This window comes from Podarcis liolepis, assembly GCF_965112155.1.
Source record: "Podarcis liolepis genome assembly, chromosome: 7".
Lineage (NCBI taxonomy): Eukaryota > Metazoa > Chordata > Lepidosauria > Squamata > Lacertidae > Podarcis > Podarcis liolepis.
In genome coordinates this window covers 64,168,054-64,190,915 of record NC_139561.1, presented here as the reverse complement: position 1 = coordinate 64,190,915, position 22,862 = coordinate 64,168,054, and the positions used below count along the sequence as shown (strand labels likewise).

General features: G+C 43.7%; 1 long non-coding RNA gene across 1 annotated transcript; it reads left to right on the top strand.

The window, feature by feature from the left end:
• Window positions 1-30: 30 nt before the first annotated feature.
• Window positions 31-12,024, top strand: LOC310710777. Its single transcript, XR_014528234.1, has 2 exons — window positions 31-347; window positions 8,703-12,024. It is a non-coding gene; the product is annotated as an uncharacterized lncRNA (long non-coding RNA).
• The last annotated feature ends 10,838 nt before the right edge of the window (window positions 12,025-22,862 follow it).

The window sequence follows — 22,862 nt, the reverse complement described above, 5'->3', positions numbered from 1 at the left end:
GCATTCAAGACTCTATGGTTCCTGCTCGCTCGTCCTTCTCTCGCTCTCTGACGTGCGCAGACGGGCCCCGCCCACGGAGTCCCCTTCGATCCCACGTGACGTCTCCCGCCCTCCTTTCCCTTGATCCGCCTGTCCGCTTTCGCGTTCTAGGGGGCGGTGGCTCAGCGAGCACCTGTCCTGCAAAGCGCGCTCACAAACGGTCCAGATCATTAAAACACGCTGTTTTTTGCAGATGTCAGAGAAAGCCACCAGGGAGGGAAATCACTTATAAGCAGCTATTTAGTCTTAAAGGCTGAATAGAGCCTCCACGTGCAGGAACAGTATACCTGACACCGAGGAAAAACCGGGTAGGCGGGTGAAGGGGCGTTACCCCGTTTCTCTGCTTTGTGGGCTTCCTAGAGGTATCTTGCTCTGTGGGAAACAGAGTCCCGGACTACTAGGTCCAAATACTCAATTATTTTGTTACTAATACTCTTAAACTGCACCTTTTCATTTTTGTTTCTTACTACTCTGTTAGCTACACTGGGAACATAAATGTATGCTGAAAGTGTGGATGATAAATAGTGTAAATAGAATATCACTAAGCAAAGCCTTTTCTGTGGTTCTTAAACTGGCTACCATTCCAACAGGTACCTAGTTAGTTCCAGAGGTGGCAAAGACAGACCAGTGCCCATCTTTGATCCCTTTTTGCATCTTCAAGCATCTCCGTACGTATTTTGGGCATTCCACTTCCATATTCTAGTACAGAGGTCAGCAGACTTTTTCAGCAGGGGTCCGATCCACTGCCCCTCAGACCTTATGGAGGGCCGGACTATATTTTTTGGGGGAGCGGGAATGAACAAATTCCTATGCCCCACAAATAGCCTAGAGATGCATTTTAAATAAAAGGACACATTCTGCTCATGTAAAAACACGCTGATTCCCGGACCGTCCGTGGGTCGGATTTAGAAGGTGATTGGGCCAGATCCAGCCCCCGGGCCTTTGTTTGCCCACCCATGTTCTAGTACTAGCCTCCTTTAAAGCTTCCTGGTTTAGCCGCTGTCTCTTGGACACCTTTCTTATGAACTATGATTGACTCACCTTTGGCAAACACACACAAAAACCCACTCAAGGATGTCAGAAGCGGGACCAGTGGCTCCCACTTCCCTGTGTGTTTACTTAATCTCCTGCTTTCTCCACCTCTATCCTGGAGAGTTTCAGGATTCTCAGAAGTGAGAGTGTAGCCTAAGCAGATCTGTAGGCAGGAGTCTGCAATTGCACTAACTACTCACCACGGTGAGTGAAATTCTGCCCTTTTGGTAGCATGACAAGCCAGCTACTATCTCTCAGCCGAACATACCCCACAGGGCTGTTGTGAGAATAAGGCATTCCACTGAACTGAACTTCTGATCTTATGGTTTAGCAGTTGTTGAACTGGTTTAGTTATCAGATTCAGGTAGGTAGCCGTGCTGGCCTGATGCAGTCAAAATAAAAATAATAAAAAATAAAAAATTATCCAGTAGTACCTTATAGACCAACTAGGTTTGTTCTGGTATAAGCTTTCCAGTGCATGCACACTTAAGAAAAAGTGTGCATGCACACAAAAGCTTATACCAGAACAAACTTAGTTGGTCTATAAGGTGCTACTGGTCATTTTTTTTATTTTTATTTTTTTTATTTTGGTTTAGTTGTCATGTTTCTTCACTGGCTTGTTTTATTGCATATTTTAATTAACAACTATGAATTGCCCTAGTGGAATTGCTATTGTTTATTTTAATTTAATTTAATTTAATTGTATTTTACCATTGATTTTATAGTTGCAAACCACTTAGAAGCCATTTTGGCATATAGGCAATATATAAATAAATAATAAAGTAGTGGAGGAGATCTGAGCTTCTTGGAGGAAGAGTGGAATATAAATGTAATAAATAAAAATATATAATAAAGAGAATCTTAAAATGCTGTCCTCTGACCTACCCTGATAGCCCCCTTAATTTCTTGTTCCCTCTTCATCCCTTCTCTAGCACCCACTACTATTTATTGTGTTTTCATCTCACCTGCTTCCGCCCCCCCCCCCGGATTATAATAACCCAGGGGTGACAAGCATGGCACCCATGTGGACCCTCTTGAGGTCTTTCCCTGGTGTCCACAAAGTCGCTGTGTACTGCTCCAGCTGTCATGGTTTAGAGTTGAAGGAGGAAGTTGGAAGAATGGTGCTTTTCCCCACTTCCTATTTCAGCTTAATGAGCTTCTCAAGAGTTGAATTAACAACTTTTACCCAGGTCCCTTAGAAAAAGTAAAATGTATGTGAGTGGGTACACACACTCTCTCTTCATGTCTGGGAGAAGGGTAGCTCACCCGGGAGAGGGAAGTGACCAGAGGGGGTGGCACGCCCGCAACAGTCATTCAAAACTCTGAATGTGCCCACAGATCTAAAAAGACTGGTGACCTCTGATATAACCTACCTGCCTTGTGCTACCTGTTAGTGGATTGCACTTGGATTGCATATGTTGTGTCTAGGCCTGCAAAATACACCAGGCAAGAGGCAGGCCTGTAGCTTTAAAAACATGCCAGGAGAATGAGTGATGGGGGTGGGAGATGGGGGCCCCCACAACAGCAACAAATTGTCTTTAAGAAACTGTATAAATGAGAGTAAGGCGCGTATTCACCACTTTGACTGTTTTCCAATCGCCCACAGCTACACTTGTTAAATTGAGCACCGCATGTGTAAATCAAAACAGGATGTTTTCCTTTACTGAACAATGGCAGAGCCCCATGCCAGTTTTTTAAGTGTGTGGATCCAATTTGGATTTTTTAAATAGGTTTTCCCTGTAGATTGTGAAGCATAGTGCTCTCTACACACAAAGCCAGGCTGCCTAACTTAGGGGTTTGCATTATTTTATTTCCAAAAGAAGTTAACCAAAACCAGGGGGGGGGACACTAACCAGCAGCTATCATCCTTGCCGATTTTTATTGTGCCCTAGGGTACAATTAAATGCTAAGGTTGTTATTGAATTGTCTTGACAGATTGAATTTTCAAAAGAGAGGCGAATCGGAAAGAAGGTAGGGAAAACATATAGACTGGATTTTCAAAAGGAAGGAAGAAAAATAAAGATTTATATGTACTAAGCCCTGTACGTCAAGAAGCTCAGTCCAAAGCTGATTATGTATTACCAAACAGGACTGGAAAATTCTGAGGCGCTAATTTGATCTGGTGCCATAGGATATGATATTAGTGCACCTGGTAATTTGAACTACAGGCGGCAACTGCTTTGCGGCCATTCAATTGATGTGCAACCGCCAACGCACGGGTTGTTTTGGACCTGGAAAAGCATGGAATGGGGCAGAATGGGCTTATGTGTGCTCCACCAGCATGCACAAATGCCTGGAATGGAAATGGGGAGTTGCCTGTATTTTGTCAACTTTGTGCAAAGCTCAGACCCAGCACCACGCTTCTCCATATTTTGCTGTTCTCCAGCCAAGTAATGTGTACCAAAATTTCTATACTAGGGTAAGGTGTGCATAAATACATATATTACTGAAAATAACACACACAGGGAAAAAATGCTTTCAAAAATGTGTATGTTAGGCAAAATTTACCCAACAATGTTGCAGTGAGCCTCTAGAAAAGCAGGGATTAGACTAGAGGGTATTTTAGTTCCTTCCTTTGGAAGGTAGTGTGGGGACAGACACAGTGGCACCCAATGGGTTAATGGAGCCAGCTTCTTTCCTGGGAATGGTTGCCTTTTGCCTCTCACCAATCATCAGAAATGGTGTTTACTCTCCACCTGAGATGGGGGAATCGATTGATGTGCACAGGTGAAAATGGATTGCAGCCCACTTGTCCAGTAGTGTCAATGGAGGTGATTAGCACTTGCGTCCATTTCCAGCTCATTGATAGCGCAGGTGAGAATCACTGCAAGGTCAGCCAGGACCACATCAGCATGGTGCCCCCTCGCTTGGCGGAGAGTCCCTGTCAGCTGTCAGTATGGACAAGGACATGTTGGAAGAAGACAAGCACTTTGCCTGAATTCATAGATGCTCGGGACAGTCAGACGTCTGGGCACAGTAAGTTCAGTTCAGAGAGACCAAAGAAAGTACCGTATTTTTCGCTCTATAACACGCACCCGACCATAACACACACGTAGTTTTTAGAGGAGGAAAATCCGTAGGCATGCCACCCGTAGGCATTCCCTCCATAACACGCACAGACATTTCCCCTTACTTTCTAGGAGGAAAAAAGTGAGTGTTATGGTGCAAAAAATACGGTACTTCAGCTAATATATAATTAGCTCTGAAATAACTCTGAATAGATGAAGTTAAGACTTTTCAGAGTCCTGGACCACATGTGAAAAAAACCTTGAGGCTTTAATAGACCATGGGCAGGATTCAGCTGATTCCCACTGCCAGAAGCCAATGGAAGAGCTACCCATTGCACAATAGGGCTTCTTCCCTCTTTTACCCGATCCCCCCCCCCAGCTCCTGAAATTGGCCCAGCGGGGTTAGAAGTCCCAGAACAGCATGCTAGTGGTGGAAAGATTGCCATGTGTGTTTAGTAGTGTAGCTAAAAAGACCAATGCAGTTCCAGGGTGCATGCAGCAACAAAAGAACCTAGTGCTAGACTACAATCCCCATCAACCCTGACCAATGGCCATTCTGGCTGTGCCGGATGGGAGTTGACAGCAACATCCGGTGAGCCACAGATTCCCTTCTCCTGCTTAGGACACGTCTGCTGCTCACTACAGTTCCTCCAAGTCTTGGCTTGTATTCAGGAGATAGTAGCTCTAGAGTCACAGAGTGATGCAAGGTGACAGGCAGGCAAGCGTGGTTTTGGGGAAATGACCTAATGGGGCAAATTTTACTTCTGGTGGTCCAAAGTTAGCTCATGAGCCAAGTTCCTCTGCCCCTGCTTTAGTGCCTGACAATAGAAATGGCTCAGCCAAAGCCTCTTCTGTTCACACTGGGAGAGAAAGGTTTAAAAGCCCTTTGCTGACTTTGGGAGAAAGTAGGTGTGGTCTACATAATACTGGTAGGGAGGTGTGTCTACCGCAGAGGTGGGGAGCCTGTGACCCTCCAGATATTGTTGGGACTCCAGCTCCCATCACCTGTAGCCCAGTGGTCAGGGATGATAGGGGTTGTGATCCAGCAATATCTGAATGGCCACATGTTCTTCATCTTTGGCCTTTTTTCTTGTTGATAACCTGTGGTTTAATTTGCACCAAGGCTCTATTGCCTTATTACTAAAAACTGTTTTAAACAGTAGGAGTGTTGGAGCAAGCTGGGGTGTGGGGAGATAAATATTTTGATAACATAGCTTCTGGGAAAGCAGCGGAGTGCAATTGGATGGGGCTTTCAGTCCTTTATTAAATTAGCAATCTAACACTTTTTTCGCTAGAACAGTTACTGTATGAACATTTTCCTATTTATTTAAAAAAAATACTGCCCCCAAAGTGTATTTGCCCTAATTAAAAGATCATGAAACTGAAAAGGAAATATCAACAAAGTAGCACGATCAGAATGATAATAGGGAAAGTAGGCTGAGTGACAGACAGAGTCTTCTGCCCAGCACTTCACTGTACATGTCAAATCCATGACGGCTTCTAGGCTGCCACTACTTTGCAGGAATGAATCAATCATATACCAGCAAATTTAGGTTGTGTAGTTAAAGTGGATTTTTGTGCTCTTGTGCAATAAGTGTGCCCTCCCCAACTTTTTTTTGGAAAGAAAGTGACAGAAGAATGCACTGGAAAGGTGAATGCAAACAAATCAGAATGTATGCTCAATAAATCTCCGTACGTTTTTTGTGTGAAAAGAAATCAGAATGAATCCCCAATAAGGAGATTGTCTGGATGAGCCCCAGGCCCTTTGGAAAAGGTGGAAGAGTAGCATAAATACTTTCTACATTTCCTAAGACTGTTCTGCTTCTGTATATTTAAAAAAGAAAGAAAGAAAAGGAGTGGATTTTCTGTGCTCTGAGAAAAGATAGAAGAGCCACAGAGAAAACATAGGATGACAACACTTGGGTGAAGATGAATGTGTGTAGATGCCCCATGAAAGTGACTGAATGAAGCATAAGAACATATCACAGCTTGCCAGATCAGGCCATTGACCCATCTAGTCCAACATCCTGTTCTGACAGTGGCCAACCAGATACCAGTGGGAAATCTGGAGGCAGGACAATAGCAGAAGAGCACTGTCCCTTCCTGCGGTTTCCAGCAAGTGGCATTCAGAAGCATTACTGCCTTTGATAATGGAGGCCAAGCATAGCCATCATGCATAGTAGCTACCGATAGCCTTATTCTCCATGAATCTTACGAGTCATCCAATTTGACAGCTGTCACAGCCTTCTGTAGGAGTGAGCGACATAGTTCAGCTATGCTCTGTGTAGAAGCAGCCCGAACGGGGGGGGGGGCATTTGCTCCCAACTTCCAGTGACTTATCCCTAGACCAGAAATGGGGAACCTGTGGCCCTCAGCTCCCACCTTCCCTGACCATTGACCATGCTGGCTGGAGCTAATGGGAGTTGGAGTTAAACATCAGGTCCCCCACCCCTGCCTTAGACAGGGGAAGGAGATAAACTGGGGAGGAAAAGGAGTTAATGGGATATTTTTAGAACTGGTGGCGGCACACGTCAGTCCATGCGGAAAAAAGAAACACTGTGCTCCACAGGTCATGGGATGCCTGTAATGATGACCCTGAGTGGATGGAAACGCCACGTCTTGAAACAAATCCTATCTGACAGTTTTTACAGTACGTTCGTTCAGAGCAAAAATGCCCTGTCCCCTGTCACCCAGATTGAAATTATTAAGGAAGACAGACATTTCACTGACAACGCTAGCCCCAGGCGAGAAAATATTCCTTCTGTTCCTCTCTGAAGGTCAGAGCTCACATCATGCAAAACACTTAAAAACACGCACACACACAGGCACAGGCACAATCATGCATGCACTTACACATGCAGGGCCAAAACTTCTTCACTGCAGACAGGCTTAGATTTATTTATTTTTTTAAGAAGCAAGGGATTTATTTAATATTTAGCAAATCATTCTATCTATGGGATTCTATTCCCTGATTTATTTTGGGGGGCTGTTTCCCCCCTACCCAATATATAATGTCCTTTCTTCTTACTTGATGCTTCTCTGTCCATCTTATGTACCTCACCCACACTCATCCATCCATGCAATCCCTTCCCCTCCAACTCGGGATAGGCAAATCTGTCCATTTCAGTTGCTCATTTTCCTAACCTTAAGTTCAGTTCTCTACATTTTCATATCAGTTTGCAGATTTGTTTTTGTTTGTTTGATTGTTTGTTTTTAAGTGCTCTCAGAAATTCATCCACATTTTAGTGAGAATTTCTTTTAGTAATATACACTCTTTGGGGTGGGGAATGCAGTTTTGTCTCATATACATATTTTTGCAAAGTGATTCCCTCTAAAATAATGTACGCTTGTATGTTATTTTCACAGAGATATGTATTTTTATGGACACTTAAAAATACTCATGAAAATTAATCAGCATTTTAGTGTCTTTCTCCTAATATACATATTCATATACAATTTTGTCTAATACAGTCATACCTCCGCTTATGTAAAGCTTATGTTTTCGCTGCGCATGCGTGCACAGAAGCGGACCCATCCGGTTGCAGAAACCTCGAGATCCGACCGGAGCTCCAGAATGGATCCCGTCCACAACCAGAGGTACCGCTGTAAATACATTTTTTGCACAATGCAAAAACAGGAGAACCAATCTCAAGATGTTGACACAAGTCATGTGCTTTTCGTGAATGCTGTCTCCCAAGCCATTTCCAGATATCCCTCATTCCACCTTGGTATAGTGAGTCATTGGCCTTTCCCCCTTTACCCTTTAAAAATATATAATTTAAAATTTTGGAATCGCCCACCTGGCCACAAACTGTGGCTTTACTATGGTGGGGAAATGGCAAATTACTGCAGCACTGGAAAGAGAAGTCCACACTCTCCATCCAGCAATGGGCTAAGGAACTACACTGTCCCTTTTTGAACTCGCGATATTCTGGCAAAATGGCAGGAGGACTCATATCTGGAGATCTGGGCTGCCTTCACAGGCACACATGCAATACAATCAATGTAGCAGGTGGTTTTCCTTCATATAACACCACAGCAAGGCATCTTACACCTCCTCCCCACCATGCTTTTCTGTTTCAGCTTGGGAACTACTGGCAAAGTTCAGCGGTGGAGGAAGCTGCTTGGGTGCCTGGGGCAGTGTGCCCAGGGGTGCAGCGAGCTGCCCATAGGGGTGTGGCACACCACAAGGCCTTCAGAGTCTGCCTGCCTCCTCCCACGCAGCCACCCTACAGCTGGGGGGGAGGCAGTAGGCGGACCATTTGGGCAGCACGAAGCCTGTGCGCTCCCAAGCCACCGCGTCTCCCAGTGAGTGCCACCCACCATTTTGTCATCCCCCTCAGTGGTGACACCGGGAGCAGCCCACACCCACCACACACCCTTCCTCCGCCCCTGGCAAAGTGGTGATGAGTACCAGAACTTCCTCCAGTTCATGGCAAGGCAAGCTCCCAGTGGGTCCTGCTAGATGTGTTTGTGTAGATGTTGCCTCAGCAAAGGCTTAGAGTCATCTGAAGCATTCAAAAGAATGGCAGGGCTTGCCAGATTTTTACCAGATTTTGCATGGTGGTTCCTGAAATCAATAAGCAGCTTTTTAATGTGTGCATCTCATATTATGTATTTTAGGAAATTACTTGTTCAAAGAGTCTCCTGGATCAGGCCATCATGTTTTCGCAGTGGTCTACCACATGAGAAGCCCGCAAGAAGGAGCTGAGCGTATCAATGCCCCCCAGTCAGGTGTGATTCCCAGCAACTGGCGTTCAAAAGCAGACTGTCTCTCGCAGTGGAAGTGAAGCATGGCCACGATGCTTTGAAGCTGAACTAGATGCTGGACATTGATGCTGGACTAGATAACCTTGGTCTGATTGAGTAGGGTTCCTCTTAGGTTCAAGTCCAGTGTTGCCTAGTGTTGTCTGCCAGCAGCTCCCCCGGGTCTCAGACAGGGGTGTCTCCCTGCTGTGTCCTTTCTGTGGGGTGGGGAGAAATGCATGTCCTCAGTTTTAGCTATTGCTCCCATGCAAAACAGGCTACTTCTCACTTAAACAGGCCATTGAGCTTCCATCACACATGTTTAGACCCAAGGAAACAAAAGTCTAGGGGCTAGTAACCTTGGAAGCAAAGGGGAGTTTTAACTGGGAATCCTGCTGCTGATCATGGATCTTTTCTCCATCTCCTGCTTTAAACTTTCCCTTTCTTTCTTTTTTGGAATTTCCATTTCCATTCAGAGGAAAGTTGAAAACTTTCCCCTCCTTTCTTTTTCCCTCTCTTCCACACTTCCTTTACTCCCACTCCTCCACCCCCTAAGTTTAATTCTGAACAGCCGGCTGCGTTCAGCCTGACTGGTTTGTTATGGCTTATAATTTGTGTTAGGATTAATTAACTAATTACCGACAAATGTCCGTTGGCAAGATTCTGCTTCTGCTTGTCAACTTGAAGTATTTAATTATTTTAATCATTTACTTTCATCTTCAGAATTTATGCTCTTCGAAGAGCGTTTCTAGGCATCTTTTAATTATTATTCTAGGGTTTTTTTTACCCCTCCCTGAGATGGCAGTCCGGGTAGGGGGCTGGGAGCAGAGGCTGATATAATTTCACATTAACTATTTCAGCTAATCAACTTGCTGCAATTTTGGAAAATTGTGTTGGATTTCCAAACCTTTTGATGCATTGAGTTTTATTGTGGGTTTCCCCATTTTGTTTTCCTTTTTTGTATTAGCAAATAAAATGGGTGAGCTTAATGGGCAAGGGAGGGAGGGTAGAAATCCAGACTCACTTCAAAGTACCCAAAATAGGAAGTCAAATAATAGCTGTTCTTCCATCAATATATTCCACCACAACCATCCAATGATTAGAATGGTGGTGAATGTTGTTTCCTGTAGACTCCATTTTGCAGGGGTACAGAGCATTTTTGCAATCAGCACTAATAACCTATTTAAGGTTGGAATCCTAAACTCTAGTGAATATGCCCCATTTAATGCCATGGGAGTTACTTCTACCTTGTGTGTCTCTGTAGGGATGAGGTAGAAATTAAATTCACTGCTCATTGAAAGACAGATCTACATAATTTGCTCTCTCCAAAACAATACATGAACCGTGACACAGCCATGTTGTGAAATTTGCACTTCTCTTAAATTTTCGGTGCAGTTCTCCAACAAAGAACTGTGTACAAATATACATATTTTATGATAAATTGTGCAAAAAAATAAATAAATAAAAATTAGTGAAAACAACAAAGAAGAGCCATATAAGTCTTGGTCATTTTCATCATATCTCTAACATTAGGGGAGATTGGTTTGGAAAAAATGTGCATATTAGGCAAAATTGCATATAAACATGTACATAGTTTTTTGTAAGCTGCTTTGAGGGGTTTTTTATTTTACAATCAAGCTGTGTATAAATTTTATGAACTACGTAAACAAAATAATACTAAGAAAAGGTTGTACTAAAATTCTGATGAATTTCCAATATGACAACCTGCAGACTGATGTGGAAATGTGGAGAACTGAATTTAAGATTGGGAAGCTGAGAAGCTGCAATTGGTACAGATTCACCCATCCCTATTGAAAACTCAGGTTGGCTGAAGGTTGCCAGAGGATGGCTCACTATCTGCAGGAGTCTTCTGTTTGAAGGGCTGCCTGGCCCAAGTCCCTAAAATGGTAGAGCAGAAGTGGCCTTGCAGTTGTCCATTCTTGAAAGAAAGATGCATCCACATTAAAGATCTGATTCCTACATTGTGAGTAGGGAGGGATGGGTGGACCTCTCTGTTTCTCTCTCTGTCATCCTTAAATTCAGTTATCCACATTTCTGCAGCGATTTGCAATTAAAAAAAAACCACTCATGAAAATTAATCAACGTCTTAGTGTGAATTTCCCTAAAAGATTTATTTTTGTATGTAGTTGTAATGAATGTACCTAATTTGCAAGCAATTTCCCTTACTATAACACATTTTTGTACATTATTTTCAGCAATATATTCATTGTTATGCATACAACACAGACACATTTTTGTAAACACTGGAGCATTGCATTGTAAAATTAAAAGAAGTGTTGAGTTTTGAAGGAGGGCTATGTTTCAGTTCTCGTTTGGGAAAGTTTGAATTGAGTAGCTTCGCTTTTAAATGCAAACCGAATTGAATTTCTCCCGCATCCCTAATTGTAAGGAATGTAAGGAACAGACTTCCGGACAAGGAAGTAACTCTGGGAACTCATTGGGGAATTAGCCAGCCTCTAGAGAATCTTGCTTAAAGTGCTACTTTACGGAACGTTTTGTGAGAAAACTTACAAAGCCTCTGTTTTCTGCCTCCTTTCTTTAAAGTTTACCATTTTCGCAAGTTTGGCCATTTGCAGCCAGTGGAATCCTAACCTGGAGGAAGATGATCTTAAAGCACCTGGAGATGAGACACTATTCTCTAAGAGGATATGGAAACTCTGCAGCTCCTGTTTACTTTGAACCGGGCACCCCTCCTCTTTTCCCTTATTCTCCGCAAAGTTAAAACTCCTGGATCTGGTTGCAAGCGTTTAGTTTTGCAGTTTAGGGCTGGTTTCTTAGGGGAATTTATTCATTTATTTTGTTACATTCACATCCCACCTTTCCTCCAAGGAGCTCCATTGTTCCCCTGCTCCCCAATTTGGCCTCACAAAGACCCTGTGAGGTAGTTTAGGCTGAGACACAATGACTGGCCCGAGGTCACCCAGTGAATTTCGTGGCTGAGTTGGGACTTGAACCTCGTCCCCCCAGGTCCTAGGTCAGTACTCTAACCACTGTACCACACTGAATTTTCTCATAAGGGCATTGAAACAGATGACTTTTGAGCAGCGTCTCAAGAAGCAAGTGAGTATGTTTCTGTGGCCTACAAGAAAAGGGTCTTTTCCCACCTATTAGAGATTTTTGCTATTAAGCCGTATATAAACTGTTGAAATAAATGAATGAATAAAATAGTTTAAATAGCTTTCTTTCTGTTGTTTTGAATTGAAAATGAGTTTTTAAAACATTAATGACATATAATTGTTTTTCAAAAGCTTTGTAGCATCTTTGACAGACATATATCTATTTTTTGTTCACATTGCCAAAAACACCGCAGCAACGTTATACACCATTGTTAAGTATCTGGGAACTGAAAAGAAATGGAGCATCATTTTTGCTTCTCGACGAAAAGTTTCCTAGTTTTTCCTGCCTTATATTAGCTGCAAAGGAAGAGACATGTTGGCTTAGAGAAAAGTCCACCCCTCTTTTTCATTCTCCAAAGTAAGTGGCTAGAAAGAATCTGGCAACAAAAACTCTTCCCCTAACATTCAGAAGCACAAATGAATCCCTCAGATTAAATAGCAGACGAGGCTTCACTATTTAAAAGATTTCTCCGGGGTACGTAACTAGAGAGGAGCTAATTAGGGACAAAGCAGCAGTATTATTACAACTGATCATATCACTCTCGGTATAATCTGGAGTGATGTTTAAGAAGACCCAGGGAGGCTAGCCTTTTGTAGCAAAAGTTACTCCATATTGCTATCATACTGATACTCAGCAACAACTGAGCAAGCTTTTTCTTGGGTAGAATTTCCCCACGAATCGCAGTTGGTATCCAAAAAGCTGCATGTGGGTGTGTCCAGCTGAATGTTTTGCTTCTGTTATTTGAATGCTAGATGGTGACACACAGTCTAAATGCATGACTGACAAGTGCCCAGTTTGTAGGTGTTCCTTCATCTCTCTCCTCTAAATATAGGGGGCAAGGCTGAATTATATGGGACTGCCTTCAAAAAGCGTCCAAAAACTTCATCTGGTACAAAATGTGGTGCTTTAACTAGAAAGGACATTGTTTCTGGAGCATTGTTGTTGTTTAGTCGTTTAGTCGTGTCCGACTCTTCGTGACCCCATGGACCAGAACACGCCAGGCACTCCTGTCTTCCACTGCCTCCTGCAGTTTGGTCAAACTCATGCTGGTAGCTTCGAGAACACTATCCAACCATCTCGTCCTCTGTCGTCCCCTTCTCCTTGTGCCCTCCATCTTTCCCAACATCAGGGTCTTTTCCAGGGAGTCTTCTCTTCTCATGAGGTGGCCAAAGTATTGGAGCCTCAGCTTCTGGAGCATACAACTCCTCTTTTACATCAACATCATTGGCTTCTGAGCTCAGTTTGAAGTACTGGAGAAGGAATCTAGCTCAGTGCTGGAGCACCTGCTTTGCATGCAAAAGGTTCCAGGTTCAATCCCTGGCATCTCCAGGCAGGGCTGGGGGAGAACCCCATTTGAACTCCTTGAGAGCTGCTGCCAGTCAGTACAGACAATACTGGGCTAGATGGACCAAGAGTCTGACTCAGTATAAGGCAGTTTCTCATTCTCCTTTGCTTGTTCTTACCTTTAAAGCCCCCCAAACCTTGGGGCCAAGATGTTTAAAGGATCAGCTTAGCAGCCTTGTAGCTGGCATTGCTTTGGAATTTTAAGAAACCAAACACTCAAGTGCTGTTTGGAAATCGGTGGTTAAAACCAGTGCAGTTTTGAAAGGTTGAGCCTGCCATCTTCATCATCATCATCATCATTTCATTTGTATGCCACCTTTCCATAGTTAAAACAATGCTCAAGGTGGCTTACAACATGACAAGACTTACATAACTACCAACATAACAAAAGTCATAAGCAATAAATAATTCAATTCAATAAATGATTCAAGATAGCATTTGATTGTATCCAAAAATAGGCAAAACTCTGCTCTTTGAAATCAAGGATCATGCAACATGTAGTTTCCGTATCCTAAGAGGTGTCCCAATGCAAAGCAAACAAACACTTCCAAAATATATAGTTTATATAATAAATGATTTATAAACCAAAGGATGAAAAAACTCTGGGATATCCAGCCTCATATAACTTAATTTGCTTAAGTCTAATTCATACAGGAAGGTGTTAATACCATAAAGTGAGCTGTCCTGCCATGCTTAGCTATGTCACATCCCCTCACCTTGGTAGAAAATAGGTAATCAAACCTATTGTTGTGCCCAGTACACCTGAGATGCTCTGTGTGTGAAGAGGTTGGACTGGCTTCACCAGCTCAGCCACATGGCTCTCACTAGTCACTCTTGAGTTCCAATACCAATAATTTATAAACTTTGTAACCACTTTGTAACTAAGCTAAGTTTTACCGCCTGTGCAATTTTTCTGACTTATGTATGAGAAAGCACATGAACCTGACCTTTGATGAGTTTGTAAATAAACCAATTTTAACTTGCCAAACGTGGTCTTTTCCCATGCTTGGGGAAGAGGAAAATTTTGGAACTCACTTGGAAGGACATACTTTAAAGGCCTTACAGCCTATATATCCATGCTTTGCTGGCATTTTTTGTGACTTTAAATCTCTGCTGGGGTTCTCTCACCAAAGAGTCCTTGCTCCAAACTCGTATCTTGGTATCCAGGAATTCTTCTATATATACAGCCTCAAGCAGACTGCTATTCTTCCTTCCACAACTGGCCTTGCCCTGCCAGCAAGTCTTGGGGTGAACTATTTGGTGATTAACCCAGGGCATTCTGAAATGCTGGCCTGGACTAAGGAATGGATCTGCCACAAACATTACAGCCCTGCCCCATGAATCTGTATGATTCAGACTCCCTCCTTCATGGTGTTTCCACATTGGCTGAAGGCCTTTTTGTCTCAGCAGCCCTTTGAGCTGTCTGATGTTTGAATGCCTTACGCATGGTTCCCAGTATTTACTGGTTTTATCTGCTGCTTCCTTTGCTATTCCACATTTAGCTTTAAAGTGGATGGTTTTACATTTTTTGATGTTAGCTAATTTATGCTTCTGAGTGTGCAACTTTAAGAACTTTCTCGCCCTCTTCCCTTTGCATTCCCTTTTCCTTTTGTGTTCTTAGCCTGAGGGCAGGTATTACATTAGAAACAATTCTTGTAAGCTGCTCTGAGAGCCTTTTTGTCTACCGAGCAGGGTGGAAAAGGCTATAAATAAATAATAAATACAATAAACAAAATGTATTCATAAAATAATAAAAGTAAATAACTGGAAAGGCGGGACATAAATGTTCAGCTGTATCAATTATTAGATCTTGGATTTGTCGAAGAGGCACTTTGTGTCATTAAAATTAATCAGCAACTTCTAAGCATTGACAGACAAACATTTCCAAAAGGCGAACATTTGGAAAGGGTTCCAAATTAGAAAAGTCCGATTTGGATTTGGACATTATGTGGAATGTCAGATTTGTGTGGATTTTCATTTCAGTTCTACTGAAGGTGCAGATGGCATTGGATGTGTAAGCAAGCAGAAGCCTGCGTCTTGCCAATCTTATGAAAGTGTGCCTTGATTTGATCTCCCTTCTTGAGTCATTACAGACTCTTGCGCCTTGTGTTTCTTTCGGTGAACAGCTACTTCCCAGTAGCTCACCAAAAGCGACGTGCATTGCCCTAACAGAGAGATCTAAATGAGATTGGAAAGATCGTCTTAATTAGCTTCGAAATCCTGCTAATTAGAGGCCTCGCTACATTAAAACATTGCTTCAGTGACCAGACCGGGTCACAGCTACAAATGAACCCTGATGAAGAAAAAAGTGCTTTGCTACGGCAAGCAGCTGGATCCAATCCACCTCCAGGGGTTTGTGAAGGGAAAGGATGTTTTAAGTTTGACTTCGGTGTCTCCTGAGGATAACTTGGGACTCCCCCTTGCCAGCACATGTGACATTAGGGCCCCCACAGCCTTTCAGCCTAAGGCCTTCAAGACAAGTTTCATTGCCACCACAACAAGTCATGTCCCCTTAAAGGGAACAGGAAAAGACAGATGTGCTGGAAAGCAAGACTGTGTGTGTGTGTGTGTGTGTGTGTGTGTGTGTGTAGAAGGCCTAGACTGGACAGATCAACTCGTCCTTTTGACAGACAGAACATCCGTCTTAGGCTTCTGTCACTGTGGTAGGGCAGCGTTCCTGTTCATTGCACTGTTTTCATCTTCATCCCATGGGTCTATTCAGGGGACTGCGAGATGGGCATATATTTGTGGGAAAGTAGTAGAGCATAGTACGAATGGACAAACCTATCAGTTTTGGTTTCTCTCAGTTTCTAATTTTTCCAGTCTTAAGTTCACCAAATTTCTGCATCATTCTGCCCCTTTTCTTTCCATTTTTAAAGGCCTCACAAAAATTCATCAGCATGTTAATGTGCATTTCTCATCATAAATTCACTGTATATTTTGTATATATTACTGTGTATAAGTTGTTTGTATGTCCATTTGCCAGTGCTCTTTTTGTAACAGTAGTCACCAGCATGGAATACCATTACCGTTTGTTTGTTTGTTTGTTTGTTTTAACCACTCATGGCAGCCGTTTTGTGCTGGCAACCCTGGTATTTTTACCATGGTATGCATCTCAGCACATCATGTTTTAACAACAGCAGCAATCCCAACCCAAACCTATTGCTGTTTGGTGTGCATTTGGACACCTCTATTGGAGATAACTAGACAAAATTTTGAATCAAAACAGCCAACTGAGCCTTTCAAACTACACTGATTTCTTAGATTTTCCCACCAATGCCAGGCACAAGTCTAAAAAGTTAAAAAGTTAAGCAGCTTAAAATCCTTATGAAACAACCGGTAAAATGTAGCTAAAAATTATTTGTACCTGGGCCTAAAGTATGATGCTAAAAGGCTTGTGGAAATAAAAAGGTCTTTAGCAGCTGAATAGATGTTAATATGGGTGTCAGGTAAGCCTGACTAGAAAAGGCATTCCAAAAACAGCAAGCCACCAGAAAAAGTCCTTCTCCTTTAGTAACCGGCTACCTCATCTGTTTAGACTGAACAAGCATTCAGGGGGAGCCTGAGGAGAGTTCCAAGGGCCACAAAGAGAAGCCTGGAGGGCCACATTTTGGCCCTGAGCCTGAAGTTCCCTACCCTAGTTCCTGGGCATTAACATGGAATCATGGGGTGCCCCAGCAGGTCCCTTGGAAAGGCAGCTGGGATGAGCATGCTGGGATTTGCAATCTCCAGCTGAGGGGGATGGAGTCGAGTAGAAGAAAAGTGCCCAAGTTACAAAAACATGTGAACTGTACTAGGTATACATCTTTTTTAAAACCATGGCCATCTCCCACCCTAAAAGGGTACTTCATAGTTTGGTTTATCCAAATGCACCTCCATAGGAACATATTTTGCTGCATCCCATTTGTCCATCTGTCTGCTCTGACTGGCAGTTGCTCTCCAGGACCCAGGCAAAGCGAAGCTGTCCCCACAATCAGGGGCTGCCAACCCTTTTGGGCCAGTCAGCCTTTTGGGAATGTTGAGAAAGTACCGGGGGCACCGGTCACAAAATGGCTGCCGGGGGGGTGGCATCATGCAATTTGGCCGCCATACAGCGTGGCTTAATAGCTGCCACATCTCAACTGTAAAAGACAAAGTACTGCTAAATGCTGTGGACATGGTCTCCTGCCCACTCTGCCCAATGTACATTGGCCACTGTTGGTATGGGAGAAGCCAAGCCAGTGCAAACAGGAAGTGAGCAAGAACAGCAAACACTCTCCGATGCATTGTGGGTTTTTTTTTAGAGGATAGCTCCCAAGAGCTTTCATAGGTGCCATAAGAGATACTGGCAGGCACACTGGTGCCCACAGGCACCACATTGGCAACCCCTGCACTACCTGATCATTTTTACTGGGGCTGAACCTGCAACCTTCTGCAGGCAAGCCATGAACTCTACCCCTGATTGGTGGTCCTGTTCCCCCATTGTTAGATGGGTGCAAAGGATGCAAAAAGATTCCAATCGCTCCCCCTAAAAAAACCCCAAGCAAATCTATTCTCTTCCTCTTTGAGGTCTTGCTAGGATTGCCCCAGTTCTGCAAAACACGAGATTCACATTGGATCAGAAAGGTGTATAAATGTGGGGCTGCTTTCCGGAGCACTGAGGCTCGCCCTATTGCAGGCTGACAGAATGAACTTCAGTTGACGCCCCCGGCTGTTCCTTTCCAGTTCAGCTGTTCCATTTCAGGCTGCAGAGCCAGTGGAAGGAAGCTAAAAGATCGCTTCACTGACCAGCCAGTACATTAACTGCCCTGTTGCCCTGATCAGATGCGGTTTTACAGACAATGGCCACCGGCTGTTTAGGCAATGTATAAATTAACATAGGCTACACATACTAGGAACATATTTAAATGAGAGGCGAAGGACCCTTTATTTGTCAATCACTTCGCGCTCCGCTCACATTTGCTTATTTCTTCAGAAGCATTGTGGGGGGGGCATTAATACCTCCTGCTGTTTGCCACCGCAGAATGAGGAAGGGGAAGACTGGAGGTGTAACTTAAATGATCCAGCATTCATTTTGCCCATTGCTCCTCTCCAGTTTAATTAATACAATAATAAACAGATCCCTTGGAATTTGCTTATCTCTCTCTGCCTCTCGCTCAATCTCATAGTCTGGCTCTGTAACTTATGACCTTCAAGTCAAAACACCTTTATTTCTGCTCACTCTGTAATAGGCCTGGCACAGAGGGATCCAGAATCTCAACTCTCACATGAGCAGCTTGGAAAACAGGAATCCTATGCAACAGTTTTCCTAAAAGCTCAAAGGGGTTACCCACCTCAGTCATTCTTTTACAACAGTGCTGTAAAGTAGGCTGTCATAGCACAGTAGCTAAACTGGAGCTGCAATCCCGCCCCCAGTTCAAACATCTCCCCTTCCATGTGACATTTTGCTGTTGGGAGTCTTGCACTTTAAAATGTGTCTGTTTTAGAAGCTTTTTTGAATTTGGGTTGTTGGAGTCAAATTCTGCAAGCCACCTCAAGTAAAGAAAGGCAAGTCCAATAAAACAAAGAAAAGTCACTGAACATGTGTCCCTCAGCGGCAGTCTACAGTGGTACAGTCCAGCAAGACCTGCAGTAGTCAAGCTCTGTCAACAGACTAGGGTCCTCCTTTAGAATTGAGGGAACCAGTGAGCAAATGACAGAGAGCTAGAGAAGAGCACTTGGGAGGCTGCCTAAGTCCAGAATTGATCTGCATCCAAAGTAAACAAATAAGCACGAATTTATATCCCACGCTTTTGCAGTTGCATTTCTCTTTGGTACTTTCACTTATATATCCACTTTTATGCACATTTCCCCTTAATATATTCATTTTTGTAAACATTTAGTTGGAGAACTGCACCGCAACATTTGTAAATATGTGTGAATTTTGAAGGATGGCTGTTTCATTTCTCATACAGTTTGAGCTGTTGTTGGTGTTGTTGAAAATGTCAGTTTGCTAGATTCAGCTTTAAATGTGAACTGAATCAAATTTTGCTCCCATTCCTACTGGCAACACAGCAACATCTGCAGCAGGTGCTTAAGCAGAGGTTAGGCAGTGACCTGTCAGGGACGCTGCAGATTAGAAGGCCACCAAGTCCCATTCCAAAACTAAAAATCGTAAGATTCTGTGGTGTGAGGTGGATTTGATCCAACATGATTTTGTGTCTCATGATTCTAATGCTCATGTAGTTTTGCTCTCACCAGGAGCAGCGAGTGTGGTGGGGAAGAGCAGTGAAGCCACTGTTGTTGCAGCCTACCTGGATGTGGATGGATCAGGCAGAGCAGTGATGACATCAGGGCCGCACAGATGTGACGGCAGAGGCAGCCAGGCACTCCCACTGCTGCATTTGAGCATCCCTGACCTCACACCTTCCAGGTAAGCTGCAGTGACAACAGTGTCCAGGGGATGTCTCTGCATCTCTGCCCTGCCACACTGGATGCTACTGGCTCTCACTTCTCCTCAGCGCAATGGGCACAGAGGGGCCTTGGGTAGCTGATACTTATGAAGCCCCAGTAACAGAGATCTAGGGCTACAAATTTCTGCCATCTGTAGAAATCAAAAAATGTTTTCCTTGGAAGCACTCAGAAGTGGGGGAAGCACCAAGTTAATGGGACTCATATGTCTTAGGTTTGTTTTTTTAAAAAATGCTTCTAAAGCAAGAGTGGCAGATGCAGGATGAAGCAAGAATTGAAGGGGGAAGCCCTGGGAACAGAACAAGATGAGAGTTCCTGCAAGGATGCTTGGTGCCAGACAGTTTGTTTCCAGAAATTTGTTTGTTGTTCTGCTGCTGCTGCTGTTAACATCTGATACCATCATTTTTCTTCATGTTATATTCCTTGAGCACCAAACACTATATTCCTCTATCCATCTACCCAATATTTTGAACTTTATATTTAATTGCAAAATGACTCGAGCCAGGAAGAACTGAAATAAAACTTTGCACGTCTATTCAGCATCTGACTGTTGCTGCGGTTGTTGTCGTCTGCTCTGAAATTCAACTCGGTGAGTGTCAGGGTTGGGTCACTAACAGCAGACTGAGGTAAGCAAGAAGTTGGGAACCAGGAGCTTGTTGGGGAAGACAGCATTCTAGGCCGAAGGATCAGTCAGGACCAAAGGGCAATCCAGACGGCAGGATGAATGGGGATGATGAAAGTCAGGACCAAAGAATATGTTGGAACCAAAGGCTTGTGCCCCGGGGGAGCTCACTTTGGTGCTGCTATTGCAGCAGTTTGACTTCATCCCTGGAAGTGCACTCCATTGTATCTCAAGACAGACAGATGTCAACAACTTGGGATGCATAGAACTGCATTTCAAAATTCAGAGAAGTATGTTTTGGTTTGCATATTTTTTCAGAACATGCAAGTTAGGTAAGTTTGCCTTTAAATGCCAACTGAATATACTGGTAATTTCTCTCCCATCCCTACTTCCTATCCAGGAAGATTCAGTGGCCAATCAATCCAGTGCTGGAAGATTCTTCTCTAAGATGTTCAGTGGTTCACCATATAGGGTAGGTAGTTGTTCCTGGCAGCCAGGGACACTTTTGGAAACTATGACACCATAATTCCCTTCCCGCATATGAAAAAAACCTCCAACTCCCAACTTAGTGGGCTGCTGCTGTGCCCATTGCAACATGACATGCTATTTTCAATAATATATGCATTTTTAGGCACACTTTATCCCAGCACATGCATTTTTGTACATATTACATAGCTGGAGAACTGCATAACAAAATTCAGAAAAGTGTGAATTTCTAAGGATTGCTGCGTTTTGGTTTGCATATTGCTTTGGAAAGTGTGAATTAGGCAAGTATGCCTTTAAATGAGAAATGAACCCAATTTTTCTCCCCCACCCCAATTCCTACTGGAAACCCAAATCCAGGAGCAGAAACCTGTCTCTGCGTCTTCATAGCTTAACTCTCCACCCATGCTTTTGGGTCCTGCTTGCTTCGCAGCGCTGCAGACTGGAGCAGTCAGAAGTACAGGAGCAGAAAAGCCCCTCAGGCAACCTGTGTTCAGTGAGCCTCTCATCGCGAAGAGGTGATTAATGCCCTTCTGCTCATGTGCCTTGCCGTTCTTTTCTCCTCCTTGAGTGCCTTCCTCTATCCCCCTCTGCAAAGTTGGTGCTGCAGGTTTCCTGCAGGTGGGGCGACTCTGGACAGAACTGATTCTTAAAAATAAAAATCAGTGGAGAATGAAGTAAGCAAGAAAAAAGAATGAGTGCCATTACAGTAGAAGGCCAGAGGGCATGTCCCACAGATCCACTTATCCCTTAGTTTGCAGAAAACAAAGTTGTGGAGGATCATATGAAGAGCCAGGCTAGATCAGGCCAAAAGCCTATCTAGACCAGCATCGTTTCTCACAGAGGCCAACCAAATGTCTCTGGGAAGCTCACAACCAGAATATAAGCACAACAACACCCTCACACTCTTGTACCCCGGCAACTGGTATTCAGAAGCATATTACACAACTGAAGGTGGTGGAATGCAGCCTCTCCGGATCCTTCAGGGTGCAGGAAAGTAGCAGCAACCCCAAATGGCACACACTGTTTGGTGGAACTGCAACTGGACGGCAAGGCTGGAGGGAAACAGGACAAGAGGCTTTTCCCATAGGCATTTTTAGTCCACATTTTCAGTTGAGAGGGAAACTTCAAAACTAGCCCCTTGCACAGCGTGAGCTAAACAAACTTGGAAGGTTTACAAAGGAGCAGCAGTTTATAAGGTGTTTTTAATTTGTGTTTTATATATGAAGGGACTTCCTTAGCAAGGCTTTTTATGAGAGGCCTCTCTTGCCCTAAGATGTCGGCTAGAAACCCTGTTGTGCATGCTTTGGCTCTAGGTCCTTAACAAACTAACCAGTGTTTATTATCTAAACAATAATAGTAAAAGCAGAGGGAATTGGTGGGAGGGGGCTCAGGGCAAATTGTCAAATGGCTGGAAGCCTGCTCAAGTGTATATCAATTGCCATCTCCTGGGTTGTTGTAAATGCTTTGCGTCCCCTCCCCCCCTCCCCCAAAAGTCTGCTGACAGCATCCTAAGCATTTTATTCCAAAAGATCCTGATTGATGAGGATATGGACCTTATGTTGTGGCGTGCTGGTGAGGTGTCTGTCTTTGGCCACAAGAAATAGATGTAAGAGGGCAAACTTTGTAGTTGTTCTTTGTTTTTCCCATTCCACCCATCCCCTTAAACATAATTTTGTAAGCCTGGATTGAACTGGTATACAAAGTACACGATAGAAGGATGCTGGAACTTGTTGTTGCAGAGCAGTTGCTAAAAGGAACAGCTAGCATTTGCTTCTTCCTCATAATATCTGGACGTATGAAAAGTGTGACATGCCTGACATCACATTTCCTAATGTGGGGAGAACAGCTCATTTGAAGCATGGTGATGGCTCATTGCATTTTGTAGGACTAGGTATCACTGGGCTGAAGGGGAGAGAGCAGTAGCAGCCAGCCCAATGCTCCCAGTGCTGTGCCTGCACTGCATCGACCTACTCACTGCCTCACCCTTCCCCACCCCACCCCACCTCTCACAGTTGCCA